We start from the raw sequence: 15,194 nt of genomic DNA, 5'->3' as shown, positions 1-15,194 counted from the left end.
CCACTGAAGGCAATGAGGTTCCTCATGGAATAAGGTGTTACTCAGGGTAGGTGTACCTCAGTCTGGTCCTAAAATAATAAAAGTAATAGTTATCGACAAGAATGTCTACAGATGAGATAAGGCGAGGATAATAATAATGTATTTACAGTTACAGATAGTAACAATCCAAGTGAAAACTTACCTGACCATTGACCTAAACCTTGAGACAAAGCCATCTGTTGAAATTCAACAAGACAATGTCCACATCCTGTAACTTTCTATTTGCATGTGTCTGTGGGACATTTCCTTGTGACTTTTTTCCATGGGCTGCTGGTTTTATCTGTGATCAGATGCAGAGATGCCCAATGACTGAGTTAAGTTGCTTTTGTGCAATTTTTGACCTCTCAGAAATGTGCAGGGAAGGCTGTTGTGTAATTTCCAGCCTGCTTGCTCAGACCCAGAGGGCTAAGAAACGTCTGAACTTTTGTGTGCTTCTCTCAGATGTCCAGAGTTTGAGATTCCAGTCTTCTCTAGCCTATGGAACTAGGAGGACACCATGCCTGTTTGGTGTAGAAGCAAATTCTCTGGCTCACCTTCTTCAGAATGACTCCCCAGAAGTGTGAAGAGGCTCTTGAAAAAGTTTTGTGCTCTGTTATTTATCGGATACGCTTCTCAACATTGTTTTGAGGGGAACCTTTGTTTCACAGCCTTGTTTGTTATATTTGCACAGCTCTGATCTCTACGCCTTTATAACAGCTGTGATATTAATTCACGTTCCCTGTTCATCAATAATTTGAGCATGTTGAAATATTTTTGGATACTGGTCATTCCTGAGGAAGCAGAGACTCTCACACCTGAGTTAAATGCTTTTATTTAACTAGATAAGCAACATCAATGAAACTGCATTTGGTATCTCGGAGAACCCCTAACAAGGGCTGGTTGAGAATTTTTCAATGACATTTGCCAAAACAAACTTTTCAGGGGAACATCCCAGCTTTGACTTATCTTTCATGAGGCGTTTCTCAGGTCCAGGGTGGAATTTATGAGCAGTGAGAGACCCCAGAATAGCCAATAGCCTGATGGGTCAGGGCAGTCAGCCTGGGATGTGAGCAGGAACGTGAACCCGGGTCTCCTACATCTCAAGCTGAGTTCCCTGACCACCAGACTGTAGAGGCGTTCTCTTGCTTTGTGTGAAAAACTGAAAGCTCTCTTGTCCAAAAGCAGAATGGGACCATTTTGGGAAATCTTAAAATATTTAATGGGACAGGGAAATGACTTCTTGCCTAGCTGTACCAATAACCCTTGGCTGTGTCCTTGTGTCTCTCTCTAGCCTACTTCCTGTTACAGACCTGTAGGGTCCACAAGATGGTGCTATACCACACAGAACGGCTAATGCTTGATTGGAGGTGGTGATGGTGATATTTGTGGAGATGGATGTGAATCAATTTTCTCTCCCATAGTAACTGCATCCTGGTAAAAATTAAGATTGATGGGCTAACTGCAGGTGTGCTACCACAGTGTAAATCTGAAGTAACACCGATGACTTTAGCTTTCCGTTGACTCTGCCAGCTCTGAGTCTAAAAGCTGGCAGAGTGACTGCATAACTAAAATCAGCTGGGTTAAAGTAAATTTATACCAGTATAACTGAGAACAAAATTTGACCCAATATCTCTTAGTACGTTGAGTTCCCATTGCCACTTTCTTCGAGTCTCCTACACTTAAAACAATATTGGATGCAGTTATTAAATAACTTTTCATTCAAATGTTGTTACCTGGTTGAGTCATATCAAATTGTTCTAAAAAATGCTCATGAGGAATCACATTAGATTACAGATCACATCCTAATCAAAGGGAATAAGGAAATGCATCACTGTTCCAATAAGCATATATTGCACAGTGTGAATTTTCTCTCTGAACTTTTTTGCCTAAATGAATCAGAAACAAAGATGCAAAACAAATAATTTGGTACCATTTTTAAGATACATTAAATTAACCAGGGGGGTGGGGAGATACAGCACCTTCACTTCTTGGCATTATACCTGTTGGAATACCGATAGGACCTTGACTCATACACTTTTTCAGTAGCTGTCATAATGTACATGGATTTTTATGATTGATGCAGAATCAATAACACTACCAACTAGCCTACCTGATTTATCTTGCAATCATCAAGGGGAAATCATTTTGGGCTTATGACTTGGTGGATGTCAAGAAGTAAAGCTCTCACAAGAATGATTAAGGCTTAAGCTAACTTGCCTGCTCAGCAGTAATAGGGGTGGGAAATGCACAGAAGAGGTACTCAGAATAAAGTATCCATTTTGTCATCAGTAATAAAACAAAGTGCAAAAAAAAAAGTCAGCAATCAAATTAGATATGCCAAGGATCAGATAATACTTTGAGTTGGAGACAGGACAACCCAAATTGCCAATTCACCTATTATAATTCTGTAATTTACCTCTTTATAATAAATGCCATTTAGTCTGATTATTCTGACATCCTATTTCAGCAAACATTGAGAACAAACAAAGATATCGCAAACCTAATTAAAAATCTAATTAAAAGAATATGGGTGAGGGTAAGAGACTGTTGGTGGGATAAAATCATCTATCCAAATTAATTCTGAGGTTTTATAGTAATCACTAAGAAAAATAATAATAATAAAAAAAAAAGCTTTCTGGCCTGTTTCATGGTAAGATTAGAATCTGTTTTACAGTAAAATTTCTGATTACAATTTTTAAGTCCTTTTCCCCCCACTTCTCTATTCTGTTGTCATAGAATCAGAAACTATGGCATTATCCTGACAGGCAAAACTTCTTCTGAAGTGAATGTGAAGATGACTGACCCCCGTGGTACTTCTGCCTGCCTGATCGGACCTATACTGGAAAGATTCTCCCACTACTTTTTTGATTGGGAATTCAGGTAAAGAAACTGACTGATTGCCCTAGGTGATGAGGACCCTATGACCATATAGTTACCAACCTGAAAGCTGGGTGTACAAAGCCAAGGCCAGCTCCTGAAAAGCTGTATCATCAGTCCCTGCCAAACAACATTTGTACATATACAGGGTAGGGATATAATATGCTAGGGACAGATTGTCAGTTGTTTGACCTCCACGATCTGGGCCAGTTTTTCTAATGAACTTAACGTGGGAAAAGTAAATGGTAGCTGAATTCTCTGGCTGTCAGTTAGGCCTAATGTTAATGGAATGAAGATACTTTTATGGTGTTTAATCACTTCCTTTAGAGATTTTTCCGGTCTGTTTAGACTACCTGAGGAATCCCCTCTCTTATTGTGCAAAACTGTCACAGCTATCATCAGCAGCCGTGTCTAGGCTGGATCCCCCGTCACTATAAAAGACAAGAAAACAAGGTAGGGCATTCTTTGTTCTGACTCCAGGACTCTGTAATTTGCTCTGCCACCATGGTATGAAATAGCTTGAAGTTAGTGACCTTCCAGGACCTTGGATATGTGACCTCATGAAATATATATACTGCACTGCCGTTACCAACTGTTACGTTTAGAGGCACTGCAAAAGACACCTGTTTGACTGGGCTTATGGAGAAAGCTGAGGCTGTGCTTCACATAAGCATGAAGGGGTGGACAGGAATCCTTGAAGGTGTTTGTCTGGCTGGGTTTGTGCAGAAATGATTGCTTTAATACCACTGGGATTTTATTGCGGATCATTAATGATGTAGGGGTGCCTGGGGCCTTGTAGAAAGGCGTTTTATTTATTTATTTAATTCCTGACCCACTGAGAAATCAACTCCAGCTGGGATTGATAGCAGCTTGTATATGGGCCTGTAAGGGAAACACATTCTTATGGTCCTGATTCTTCTTTACGCTAATGTATTTTTACTGCTCTGGCAGTATAAAGGGACCTAAAAGTAAAGTATGAAGCCATTAATGTTCCTTTCTTAAAAAGAACTGAGACATTTGTTTACACCCCTTTTTCTGGAATGCGCACGTAGGACTAAGTACAACTTCTGAAGTGAAATTCTGTAGGTCAAATTAGATTCTTACGACTGTCAAGGTATTCCTATCACATAGTGCAGCGAATTTAAATACTATAATAAAAAGTTAATTAAGCATAATATGCAATATATATCTAAAGTATAAAAATGAAGGACTAAAATTAATAGCGCAAGAAGGCGATTCGTTCAATTTTGAACTAATGGGTTTTACATGATATCTTGTATTAAACTATAGGCTCATTTGGGGGCTGCAGGATAGTACATTTTTATCAGCACTTAATTTTGTTTAATTTAGAGCAGAGTTCTGGAATAACATTTATCAGACATTTCTCAAATTAGGTTCATTATGTGTGTCAATTTTTGTCCATAAATCATTTTTAAAAATAGACTAGGGACACAAGGTGGGTAATATACTACATTAGCGTTAATGTCTTCTCATAGCACATTTTTATCCAGATAACAATCTGATGCTGCTGTAAATCATTTGTTTGTGAAGCCTGTAACAATCACAAGTGCAATAGGAATAAGATTTCAGGAGAGGTCTTAAGATATTGCAGGGCATATTCTGCAGAATGTCTATAGGTGTACACCAAAATGGGAGATTATGCTATGCCTTGGAAACCAGGTACAAGGTGTATCATCTTGTATACTTCTTCAGAATGACTGCAAACGGTCTTTATTTGACAGCAAACATCAGTCATTTGTATTGCACTACACAAGTCTGTCTATAAGTGTCGGCATTTCACATTGCCTTTCTTGGCTTCTGCATAACAAAGGGAAACCACCTGAGTTGCAGGTGTGCTTTTATTGATAGGGTGGTTTAACCAGTAGTGTATGGAGTGAATTTGGAGAACAAATCGATCTACAAAAACACTCTGCATTGAAAGATGTTTCTTTATATTGCTGATAGAGGCCATGGTTTTATCTGTACAATGAAAAATTCCTCAGACAATGTCCCCTCCTCCAAACCTAGAAAACTTCATTTAAAAATAAAAATTAAAAAAATGGTTAAGGGTGTAAGGTGACTATGGCATACTTACCTATCACATCCTTTACAAAACTAGGGAAATTAACAGCTAGGAAATGATTAGTTAAGGGTATCATAAATCTTAAACCACATAATAAATATAGTGGCCTGGATCCAGTCCTTGCATCTGCCCAAGATGAAGTCTATAGATTATCTGGGCAGGAAGGATGTAGGTGGCTTTGCATTCCTCTGATTCTGCAATTAAACAGCCACCTGTTCTGCTCCCCGGGGCAACCTAGAACAGTCTCAAGGCTACACTACATTACGCCTGGCTGCCCATGGCACCCAAAGGCCATTCCAGTAGCTAAGGATGTCAATGGGACTGTAAGAGGGAGCTGGTATACAGCTGACTATAGCAGCGATATGTCATGAGATGATTTCCCCCACCAATGCTGGGAGAATCTTCAGGAGGCTAATTAAACTTGGTTTATGGCCCCTCTGCATTGCTAAGGAACTGTAGTAGGGCTAAGAACCTGACCCATTTTCCTTATCAAGTATGGAGAGAGATTTCTTCACAAAACCTTAACTCTGACCTATGAATTTTTTAAATGAGGTACGATGTGTTTTTTTTTTTTCCTTGATTTCAGTATCTAAGGCCTCTTTGGAATGAGACTACACCAGAGTGAAGTTAAGAGCAGATACTGCACAGCAACAGGGTCCATGCAGACAGTCAGTGGAGGCTAGCGCAGAGTACCCTTGCTTGCAGTGAACTAATTGTTTATGTAGACAAGCCCTAAGTATTTTCTTTTATGGGATGCTCTTCAAGACAGTTGGGTCCAGACTCTGTGATTCAGGCCCAACTATACGAAATACTAGTATTTTAGCTTTGGCAGAGTTGGTAGTATCTGATGACGCTAAAAGATGAATTCAGATCCACATAGGAGAAGCTCATCCTATTCATAAATAGGTCATTTAACTGTGGATCTATCTGTCTAGTTTATCTCCTCAATTTTATCTATCTAATTTTATCTTCTTTAACCTACCTATGATTTTTCTAAGATACCCATCACTGTGGTATCTAAGAGGAGAAACTGAAATCAATAAATAAAATGGCAAAAAGTGGTTATTGTATTTAACTTGAATTTACTGTGCTTTTCCTTTTCTCATATTTTGCTTTCTTCTTAGTATGCCAGAAAGCTCTTTTGGTTTTATTCTATACAGATCAGGAACAGATAAGCAGCTATATCAAACAAGACAATTGTTAACACGTACTGATCCCAATTCTGCCCTTACATTGCAGCTAATTCCATTTACTTCAATGGAATTGAAAGGGATACAAATAAGGAAAGGATTAGCTCATTGTGTGTCAGCATCTGCCTTTAGGTGTAATTGTGCCAACTCCTGTGAAAAATAATTGTTGGTGAGGTGTATATAAAGACTATAAAGTTGTATATTACAGATGTTATGGACAACTGTAAAAATATACTCTGGTTTGTCTGTGGAGTAAAGAGCTATGGTTCAAAGAAGTAGGAAATAGATATGGTGGAGCTCCTGTTGACACAGGGCCAAAACCTCTCTCCACCTCCAAATTCTTGAGCAGGTACCCACGCAGCAGCAGAGCTTCCACAATTCCATTTTGCATAGAATAATAGAATATCAGGGTTGGAAGGGACCTCAGGAGGTCATCTAGTCCAACCCCCTGCTCAAAGCAGGACCAAGCCCCAACTAAATCATCCCAGCCAGTGCTTTGTCAAGCCTGACCTTAAAAACTTCTACCTAGGGAGGTGGTGGAGTCTCCTTCCTTAAAGCAGTTCAATGCTTCACCACCCTCTTTCTGAAAATGTTTTTCCTAATATCCAACCTAAATCTCCCCCACTGCAACTTGAGACCATTACTCCTCGTTCTGTCATCGGCTACCACTGAGAACAATCTAGATCCATCCTCTTTGGAACCCCCTTTTAGGTAGTTGAAAGCAACTATCAAATCCCCCCTCATTCTTCTCTTCTGCAGACTAAACAATCCCAGTTCCCTCAGCCTCTCCTCATAAGTCATGTGTTCCAGACCCCTAATCATTTTTGTTGCCCTCTGCTGGACTTTTCCAATTTTTTCACATCCTTCTTGTAGTGTGGGGCCCAAAACTGGACACAGTACTCCAGATGAGGCCTCACCAATGTCGAATAGAGGGGAACGATCACGTCCCTCGATCTGCTGGCAATGCCCCTACATATACATCCCAAAATGCCGTTGGCCGCCTTGGCGACAAGGGCACACTGTTGAGTCATATCCAGCTTCTCGTCCACTGTAACCCATAGATCCTTTTCTTCAGAACTTCTGCCTAGCCATTCGGTCCCTAGTCTGTAGCGGTGCATTGGATTCTTCCGTCCTAAGTGCAGGACTCTGCACTTGTCCTTGTTGAACCTCATCAAATTTCTTTTGGACCAATCCTCTAATTTGTCTAGGTCCCTCTGTATCCTATCCTTACCTTCCAGCGTATCTACCTCTCCTCCCAGTTTAGTGTCATCTGCAAACTTGCTGAGGGTGCAATCCACACACTCCTCCAGATCATTAATGAAGATATTGAACAAAACCGGCCCCAGGACCGACTCTTGGGGCACTCCACTTGATACCAGCTGCCAACTAGACATGGAGCCATTGATCACTACCCGTTGAGCCTGACAGTCTAGCCAGCTTTCTATCCACCTTATCGTCCATTCATCCAGCCCATACTTCTTTAACTTACTGGCAAGAATACTGTGAGAGACCGTGTCAAAAGCTTTGCTAAAGTCAAGGAACAACGCGTCCACTGCTTTCCCCTCATCCACAGAGCCAGTTATCATAGAAGGCAATTAGATTAGTTAGGCATGACTTGCCCTTGGTGAATCCATGCTGACTGTTCCTGATCACTTTCCTCTCGTCTAAGTGCTTCAGAATTGATTCCTTGAGGACCTGCTCCATGATTTTTCCAGGGACTGAGGTGAGGCTGACTGGCCTTTAGTTCCCCAGATCCTTCTTCCCTTTTTTAAAGATAGGCACTACATTAGCCTTTTTCCAGTCGTCCGGGACTTCCCCGGATCGCCATGAGTTTTCAGAGATAATGGCCAATGGCTCTGCAATCACATCTGCCAACTCTTTTAGCACTCTCGTATGCAGCACATCCGGCCCCATGAACTTGTGCTCGTCCAGCTTTTCTAAATAGTCCCGAACCACTTCTTTCTCCATAGAGGGCTGGTCACCTCCTCCCCATGCTGTGTTGCCCAGTGCAGTAGTCTGGGAGCTGACCTTGTTCGTGAAGACCGAGGCAAAAAAAGCATTGAGTACATTAGCTTTTTCCACATCCTCTGTCACTAGGTTGCCTCCCTCATTCAGTAAGGGAGTAATGCAATGACAGGAAGCCTCAGTAGAGGGTGTGTGTGAGGATTGCACATCGTATCTTGCATGCACTGGAGTAGTGTCATGGTGGAGTTCTTTTTGGTGTGTCAAAAGAATGGCTGAGGAATGATGGGCTATTGACGATGAACATGTTACTGCATGGATTTACTGGCCAAAATCCCCAGAAGGGCTATACTCCATGCTGCTAGGCTGGGGAAGGATATATTTCCCAAACCAAGGCCATTTTCTCCGACTTTCCATATGAAAGAAGAACTTGGTCCATAGACAAACAGCCAAATAAACAAATACCTCTTTGTGTTTTTGTGCTTTCCCCCTCCAGGGCTGTCAGCTGACAAGTGGCTTTACTCTCCAGAATGTCCTATTCCTGTATGGGCTTCTGTTCTGTCACATTACCATGATATGCACTTGTGTTTCGTAAGACTCCCATTTATGCGAATCAGCGGCTAGAGATTATTTATCTATATAGTTTGGGTTCCGGTGATGAAATGAGAAGTCAGCAGGATTTGGGCACTTAACTCTGTTGGAATCCTATCAAATGCCTAGTTTACTACACCACAGGTAGTGTGGTCTAGTGGTTGGAGCACTGGACTGGAACTCAGGAGACCTGTGTTCTATTCTCTGCTCAGTCACTGGCTTGCTGGCTGACCTTGGAGTCACTTCACCTCCATGCCTCAGTTTCTCCATGTGTAAAACAGGGCTAATGATACTGACCTCCTTTGTAAAGCACTTTGAGATCTGCTGATGAAAAGCACTATTTAAGAGCTGGGTGGTATTATTATTTTATTAGTAGGAGGCTCTTTACTTCAGCAGGCAAGGACATAACACAATCCAGTGTCTGGAAATTGAAGTTGGAATAATTCAAAATGGAAATGAAAAGCCATTTTTAACAGTGGTGGTAATTGACTATTAGAAATGCTTATCCACATGGTACATTCTTCTCAAATCTTGATTTTAATGACTCCAAGTAGAGATGTTTCTAAAACACATGCGGACAGACCTGTAGGTGTTCATCATTGAACTCAATGGAGCTATTCCTATTTGCATCAGCTGAGGATTTGGCCCAGGCTGTATTTCAGCCCCAAGTTGTTGGGCCATATGCAGTAGTTACTAGGTAACCTTCCATGGCTTGGAGATCAGACAGAATGGCCACGGTCATGGCTTTGTGCCTTCAAAATCTGTGAATGCATAAAATATGATTTATTACCAACAGAGTGGACCAGGAAATAGACTTAAAACAAGTTGCTAAACCTTCAGTTTCTCACCAGTTGTTAGGCAGCCAAAAAAAAAAAAAAAAAAGGCCAGGCAGATGGGCTGGCAAACGTTACCTAATTTTCATTCTTCAGGGAAACTCAGGCCTTTTTTGAAGAGTTTTCAAATACACTGGCACTTCGTTAGCTTCATGTCCTGACAGGAAGAGAGTGTGCACTCCTTCTCTATCTTGCTTTTAGTGAAGCATGTTCATGCCAGTCAAGATCCTTCGCTGGAACTGAAGGAAAGACTTAACATGGAACAAAATTCTCTTCATGAAAAGCTTTTTTGCCCCTCCTCCTTTCCCAAAAACTACTTTAGAGCTAATACATTAATAAAAGTGCTTAAGAAATAAACTACTATTCATGTTTCTCATCTTTTGTTATTGAAACCTATCTGCATATCCACTTAATTTTCTCACCGCCGAATACAGGGCTGCCTGTTTTTCAGATATGAGGCTTTACTGCTGAAATAATATTCTATTCATTATCAGAAGGCTGATAATGGCGTAGAGGTAAGTTCTGTATGAAAGTAATTTTGGCCTTGAGGCACTGTGATCTTCGGTAACCAATACTTTTAATTAAGTTACATATGGCTCGTATTACTTAGAAATGTATGTTTATATATTTTTTTTTTAAAAAAAACCTTCAAGAGCATGAATACGCTCCATTGAAAGCATGACTCTCTGGAACGATATTGACATCCAGAGGCAGAGATTTCAAAAGGAAGTCTGCCACCAACATTTACACTCGCAACCACTCCATGTTCAAAATCCTTGTCCTCACTGTTAAGGCTGTACTGCTCTTCCTCTGCCCATTCTTTTCATCTCCTGTCACCCCCTACCTTGCCCCCTGTGCTTTGCCTACACTTCTTGCTTCATTGCTTCCTTGTTCTCTTCCTCCCACTCTCATCTCTCCCCCCCATCACTCTCTTTAGCACCAAGCATATAAATCATTCTTGAAACCCACTTCTTTCAGCTTGGTTTCCACTACCGCTTTTCTGCACCATTGCCTTCTCTTGGCTTCCTCTACCTACGCCTCTGTATAAAATAGGGTGACCAGACTGCAAATGTGAAAAATTGGGACGGGCGGGGGGGAGGGGGTAATAGGAGCCTATATAAGAAATTTAGGTATGTTTTTTGGGAGCCACGTGACTGTGGCTTTTTTGTCTCTGTTAACTGCCGGACAAAGTTATGTTGCTTTATAAAAGTTTGCTATTATTTAATACCTGCACTGTTTGGTGCATGAGAATTTTACCTATAGTGAAGACCAGCACTAGATCAAGGAGTGAAATTCTGGCCTCAGTGAAGTCAATGGCCAAATTCCCACTGACTTCAGTGGGGTCAGGATTGTGCCTATGGGACTTGAGTGAAACTTTGTTTGTAGATCAAGTGCTGGCCCTCTGCTTGGGGTGTGGGGTGGGATTCCACCACATCAGCTGCTTTTAATTATCTGGCATTGCAGTATTTTTGAACAAGCATTTAGGTGTGAACAGTGCTGAGTCCAGGATTGTGGAGAAAGGTCTGTCCATTTTGAAGGAAGACCTCAGTACTGCAAGAGTAATGAGATCCAATTGTTCTTGTCTTTTACTGACTTTCTGATTTGCTTTGAGCCCTGGCTAAATTCTAGTATGGATGATTATATTCTTCCTAACTAATTCCCCCTGTAGTGTCAGTTGCATATGGTATTTTTTCACTTCCCTTTGTGTAGTGTTGCTGGGTGCTATTAAACAGTTGCCACATTTCACCCCAGAGTTGGCTGCATTTCAGAAGTGTTTCATATTAGTTTGTAAAGCATCCTGGAATTAATTTGGATTAAGGGTGCTGTATAAGCATAAGAACATTTGCATCCCTTCATTAAACAGACATTCTTCGTACCCTATGAATCTTAGAAAATATTCAGCTAATTTTTCTTCTTTTTCCACATTTTAGTAATGTTCAGAAGTCACCCTTTTCTCCCACAATCCTTATGCAAACCATATTTTCCTGCATCTAAAGAAAGCAGATCCTTTGTGTTTCGTCTTCTGAGCCATCACACAAACTGCAAGACTTATAGCCACCTCTCTATCTTTAATTCTTCTCTCTAGCCCCCATATGAAAGCAATATGTCTAATGCCTGTCCTACAGGCAGTGGGAATTAGGAGTTTTGGTTGCTGCCACTGTTTCATTGTGTGGCCTTGGGCCTCTAATGGAAGAGGCTGAAGAAGTGCAAAATATTTATTCATTATGCCCTACAACAGGAGGAGGAAGGATGGCCTAGTGAGCAGAGTACCGAAACAGGATTCAGGAGATCAAGCTTCAGTTCCCAGCTCAGGCACAGACTTTGTCTGCCCTGGAAGTTTTATCTACCCAGTGCCTTGATTCCTTAAAATGGGGGAATCAATCATTCTTCCTTATCTCAGAGCATGCTGGGAGGACAGTCATGATGGCTAGGTGCTCATCTAGTACCATGATGAGGGCCAGATAAATATGTAGATAGAACCCCCAAACCTACTTTGTTTAGTAAGCATGATTTTGTACTCATTCATACTAACAAGAAAATTTGCTGTGTTTTTCTTATGAAATCATAGTAATTTGTCAGTTTAAATACCCCAAAGCTGGTCACGTCATATTATCTACTTGAAATGAGAATTTGGTTTTGCAGTTCAAAATTGGCCAGTAATTGGGGAATTATATTTGAATGAAGGAGTAAAGGGTTTATTTAGGAGTTCCTGAAAAGCTCATTAAATTGAAGTTATAAAACCAGTAGTGCAACCAGGAATACAACATAATAGATTGGAATAGTGGCACTTTTTCCATTAATATGCATGACTTTTACTGCTGCTATTTAATAGTTGAAAAGTCACTCTTAAGATGCATTTATTTTGTGTTCTTTCCCTTCTAGACTTCCACTATGGCATTTTGGATTGTACAAATGAATGTATCCAAACAACCTTTCCAAAATCTGCCTGTCAGTCTCCCTTGTTAATTTGAGCTTAAATTCATCCATTTGTTTGGTGGTCCCTTTTGGCCTTAGAATCTACATTGTGCTGAGGAATGAGGCTTCGTAAAACAAGGAAAATATTGATTCTTTCCCTGTTGGATATGAAAAGGTTTGTCGCAAGTGGGGCTCCAGTAAAGAGGAGTAAAACCACTATTTCGGTCAGGATGATATCGATGCATCCGAATTTGTTTCACTGCTGGCCAGTTATTGACCTATCCTATGTGTCCATGCAGAGAAGCAAAGAGGGGCAAGGTGTCCCAGTTCTCCTTTATGGCTATTTGTCATATGGATAGTTGCCTGGGAGGTAGATCAGCCTTGGTGGAGCTGCTATTTTTTCTCCTTTCCTGTGCATGTGGGCAGGGAGATGAAAGGAATCTGCAGAGACATAGCTTCATTGCAGCATTTGACACAGTTGTTCCCATCTATCCTACTCTGTGCATCAGCCCTATACTCGGTGCGTCTCCCCCACCCTTGAGCACAATGGGAACACCGAGGCAGTTTGTGACTCGATGGGCCACGATCTGCTTCCCAGTCTACAACAATCTGCTGCTCCATACATGGGTCCAGTATTAAAGCTGTGATCAAACTCTCTATTAGAGATCATTACAGATGTTTTGTACCTTCCTCTGAAGCACCTGGAACTGACTGCTGTCAGAGAAAGGATACCTGTATGGTATCATTCTGCTCCCTGTATGGCAATTCCTGTCCTTTTGTATCTAGTTAGGATACAGGGAGTACATTAGATATGAATCCTGTAGAGCCAAATTCAGTGGTCTTGAACTGAGAGGAACTCCCAATTATTTCTGTCTGTCTTTTCCTTCCTAAACTTGCTATTGCAGAATTTAGTCCAGGGTACCTAATAGTATAACACTAGGATAACACTAGGAGAACTTCTGTTTTGGAGCATTGATATCCCATCTTATCCTATAGTGGAGTAACCCATTATTTTTCCTCTGACAGAATTCCATTTTGTTTAATGAAATTCACTCTGCACATCAGTAATCCCTTCCAGGACAAGTACGATTTTATTATTTTTAAAATCTGCAGGGCTGTAGATGCTTTTTGGGTCCAATCTAGACAACCAGATGAGAACCCTATCCGCCACTGAGGTCTGATTCCTGATGCAGACTACTCCATGCGGCCCCTTTCTATGAGAAATATCTGTGGAGGAATAAATGAGGGATGCATGATCTTGTCTTTGTCTGCAGTATAGTGGCTTGCTGTGTTTCTAAAGCTATATTATAGATGTTTGTTTTTGAAAAGGGGGGAAAAGACAGAAATTATGAAGATAAAAAGAATATTCTAAATTAGCCCATTTGTAGAAAGCAGGTTGTTTTGACAGGTTTTTTAAATTACAAAGGGGAACAAAATCAGTCCATAAATTATTCTAACCTGTTATTACATGTCATCCTCCTGTTTGCACTGCTGGTTTTTATAACTCTCCTGCCCTGTCTTCTAGACAGGAATGTTACCATCTTTAAAGCTGATGTTCCAAAAATATCTCATGTTAGCAGTAGCTTCTGTCACAGCTCTTGACAGGAATTGCATTATGTTTTGGCTATTCTAGAAGAACTATCGGTACACAGAAGGTTAAAGTTTTGACTGCTGTTTTCTACAATCAGTCTTTTTTTGTGTGTGTGGTTCTACAGTACTCTCCATCGGAACTGGGGCAGTTACTATGGCACGTGCAGCATAATATTGCGGTTTATGGATTACACATTTGCAGTAGAAGAATTTAGGGAATGTGGTGGTAGAGTTTTTATGTTTACATTCCAGTGTTTGTGTGGCCTTTGGCCTCCAATGGAAGAGGCTACAGAAGTGCAGTGTTTATTTTTTTTTAATAAAAGGAGTAAGAAGGATGGTCTAGTAAGTGAAGCACTGGAATAGGACTCAGGAGTCCAGGCTTCAGTTCAAAACTCAGCCACAGACTTCCTGGCAATCATTACATACTGTGGTTACTCTTATACCTTGACAGTTATAATGCTAGTACTTCTAAATGTGTCTTGATTCATTGAGGTACTGATCCTAAAAAGAGTTTCCTATAGGCTTGGGACTGAAAGGATAAATCTTTTCCTTTTTGACAATTTCTCCTTGGAAACCTATGGCCCCAAAATCAATGCAACTAGCAGAGCCCAGATTTCATTATACAATTATTATTGATTGTCCTTATGAGGGTAGCACCTAAAGACCAGCAAAGATTGGGACCTGATTATGCTAGGCACTGTACAAACACCGAACAGTGGAGAGTCTCGGTGCTGAAAAGCTTACAATCTAAAATAATTAGTGAAAGATCAAACCCATGGTAATGATTTAAATAGAAATTGTGACTCTATCAAGGCTTTTTATGAGCATTTCAGATTTTTCACTGTAGGGGTAGGGAAGGGAGTTGTTAGACAAAATTGCAGGTGACTGATCACCAGGAACGATGACAAAAACCAGCCAAGTCTACCTTAGATAAATAGACAAGAACCCTTCAGTATTACACTACTCCCAGTCATGTGCTGAGCACGCACTCAAGGTTTATGTATCGCTGAAGTCCCATTTAGACCCTGTTATGAGACCTTAAGAAATAGTCCTCTGCACAGGGCTAAGTTTTACTCTTTAGGAACAGGAAGTACAGAGGAACCTTTTAAGGCAAAATTGTCAAGCTTTGTCACT

This window comes from Lepidochelys olivacea, assembly GCF_965140295.1.
Source record: "Lepidochelys olivacea isolate rLepOli2 genome assembly, chromosome: 14".
NCBI lineage: Eukaryota > Metazoa > Chordata > Testudines > Cheloniidae > Lepidochelys > Lepidochelys olivacea.
The sequence above is the reverse complement of the archived record's forward strand: the minus strand, read 5'-3'. Positions refer to the sequence as shown.